We start from the raw sequence: 3017 nt of genomic DNA, 5'->3' as shown, positions 1-3017 counted from the left end.
ACTAGGCTAGCTGTTCTCCTTAGTCAGGCAGTTTAAGGAAGCTGACTAGACTGGATTTGCCCTGGAGCTGAAGAGAGAGATTGGCTAGAATCCCTCTTTGAGAAGAGTCTGCATAAGTTGTGCACAGAAAACCACAAATATCAATGGTTGCTATGGACAATAGCTGTTTTGTTTGACCGAGCTGGGACGAGCTCAACCGTGTGTGAGTAGCCAGGGTCTGAACTGTTTAGATAGTGCCTGGACAAGGCTAGGGATTTATGTTTAAGAGTTTGTTTTCGTGCTGGGCAACCTGTGGAAAGCAATAAAAACTGTACTGTACATGTTTGTACCAAAACTGCATTGCCTGTGTGATTGCTACCTAAGGTCTAATACCTACAAGATAGAGTGACTCCCTACAATTGGTGGTTAAAATGTGGGTGTAAAGTTCCAGAGAACACATGTAATTACACCATAAAGATTAAATGTCCTGGGTAAAGGCAGCTACAACATTGCTTGTTAAGCAACTGATCTAAGTCAATGTGCAGTTGCAGCAGCAGTAGACCCAACAGGAGACTAATAAAGTCCTTATCTAGCAATTTCAACAGCAGCAGGAGTTGCGGCTGCAGTTATAACAGCAGCATCAGCAGCAGTTACAGCAGGTTCAGCAGCAGCAACAGCAGCAAGATCAGCAGCAGATAGCTCACCTGGCAGAAACTGTCTGAGTCAGGGAGATGGCTCTGGAACACTACATTAAGGATATTCTGACTGTATTTGAGAGAAACCGCCCCCATATCAATGGGCAGAGGTCAAAGCTCCATACTTTATGGGGAAACTGCTGCAAGCGTACTATGACCTTGCCCTGCAGGATGCCAAGGAGTACAATAAACTGAAGGCAGAGATTATGGCATGTTTGGGCACCACCCTGAAAATCCGAGCACAACAGGTGCACCTCTGGCACCACCAAAGACAATGGAAACAAGCGGAGAAAGGGAAAAGAAGAGTTGATGTAGCCACAATCCATCTAGTCTCAGATCCGTGCTTGTTCACACTGTCAAAACAACCATGAATAATGCTCATCGGAGCTGAAATGCTTCTGTTCCATTTTATGGGTCCTGGCTATGTGTTGATGATGGTGTTTTGAGGGCCCTGCGTCTGTGAAGTCCACCTTGGCTGGCCAGGACCATGACTTCCACATATCAATGAAGGAGACCTCCGTGCAAACATGGGAACTGTACTGAACGTAATAAGCGTGATGTACAAGGAATAGCGAGCACACAATCTTAAGCATGTTTCTTCACAGCAAGAAGCCTTTTCACAGACATTGTTCCCTTCCACTGTTTTCTACTCCAGTGCCAACATAGCACACTGTTTCACCCTAATTTGTCACAGCCTAGATTGTTGCCACAGCACAATTCAGCAAATTTCTCTACACCTGCTCAGCAGCTCCACGTCCTATCACTACGGACTTTCTGGATTTACCACTCGAGAGCCTCACTAGTCCTACAGTCTCAGTCCTCTTTAGGTCCTTAACTTTGGTGGTTATAAACCTCATGGTTTCTCATTTCACGTCATCCTATCCAAAGACTCCTTTAAGGTGGAAGGCCACTTTGTCTCTTCTGTCAGTTCCTATCTCCTTCTAGCTGTGGATCACCCTTTGGCAGCACTGCACACTTGTTGCTCTCCAACTTCCCACTCACTCTATTCAGTAAATAATCTGCCTTCCCTGGTACTAGGCACCCCCACTGTGGGCTGTTCCCAAACATTAATAGTATCATTACTCTCCTTGTCTCTGCAGCTACCTGTGGTTGTGTAGACTACAGCTTCATACTAACAATGTAAAACATCTCTATACATTAAGCCTCTTACACTTATAATGCTTATCTTACATTATCACATCCTGTACTGTATATTGCTCACATTAATACATACATTACATAGGCAAACATATTACACTTCACATGACACAATATGTACACAAGATGCAAAACATTATTCAGATTACACATCACATTATGCACAGCACTGATGTCATCAATGGGTAGCAGAGCAATATGCCGATCTCTTTACATTTGCTTAAGTCTTCTTACGGTTTTCATTTTCTCATGTGTCTGCCCTATCACCTTTCCGGTACGGATTTATATACTTTCTCCCTGCTGGTATTTCCTGCTGATGATAATCTCTATTGGATGTCCAGCCATACTCCTGTAGCTTAAGCCAGTCAGTGAAAGACTAGCTAGGGTTTATCTCTCTGCTGTTTATGTTCTTTACTCTGCACTTATCTTCTGTTTCTTTTTAGAAAAAAAACAACAGTATTTATTCCTTTATTTTATATTCCATGGCTTATTTTACTCACTCTGAGATCTCTTCTATTTCAGCACACTTTCCCTTATGTAGGTAGTTTGCACTCTGCTCTGCCTTCCTGTCCTTTAGGAGAAATGTCAAGGGCTCAACAGCCTTTGAGGCAGCATAGCTCTGAGTTGAGATTGTCTAGTCTGTGTTTAGTGCCATCTCAACTTATGTAGGAACTTCTACGGACTTCGGGGGCATGATATCTAGGCTGTTCAGGAACCAGCAGGGTCAGTTGCTTCACTATCATAACTGTAATGCAACATAGGACAGGTCCTCTAGAGCGAGAGTCCCAGGACAAGACATGAGGATTCTGAACAGAAACCCCATTTTAAAGGAAATCTGTTACGTGAAAAACATTATTAGCCTGCAAATATTTGATTAATCTGCAGATTAATAGCATTAATCAATCATATGAAAGATGTGACTTCAGTCACTGCTCAGTGCATAGTGAGTGGTGGCTGTAACCATGCCCCAGCACTGACTGACAGCTGGTTCTACAGTGCAACAGTGCTGAACCAGCTGTCAGTCAGTGTTGGGGCATGGTTACAGACATCGCACAATACTTACTGTAAGTGGTGACTGAAGCCGCACCTCTATGACTGAAAGCTGGAGGCTGCAGGAAGGAATAAAGTTATTTTCCTCCTGGCAGCAGTGCTTTCAGTGTGGGCACTGGGCGGATTCAGAAGGCT

This window comes from Ranitomeya variabilis, chromosome 6 (assembly GCF_051348905.1).
Source record: "Ranitomeya variabilis isolate aRanVar5 chromosome 6, aRanVar5.hap1, whole genome shotgun sequence".
Taxonomy (NCBI): Eukaryota; Metazoa; Chordata; class Amphibia; order Anura; family Dendrobatidae; genus Ranitomeya; species Ranitomeya variabilis.
The sequence above is the reverse complement of the archived record's forward strand: the minus strand, read 5'-3'. Positions refer to the sequence as shown.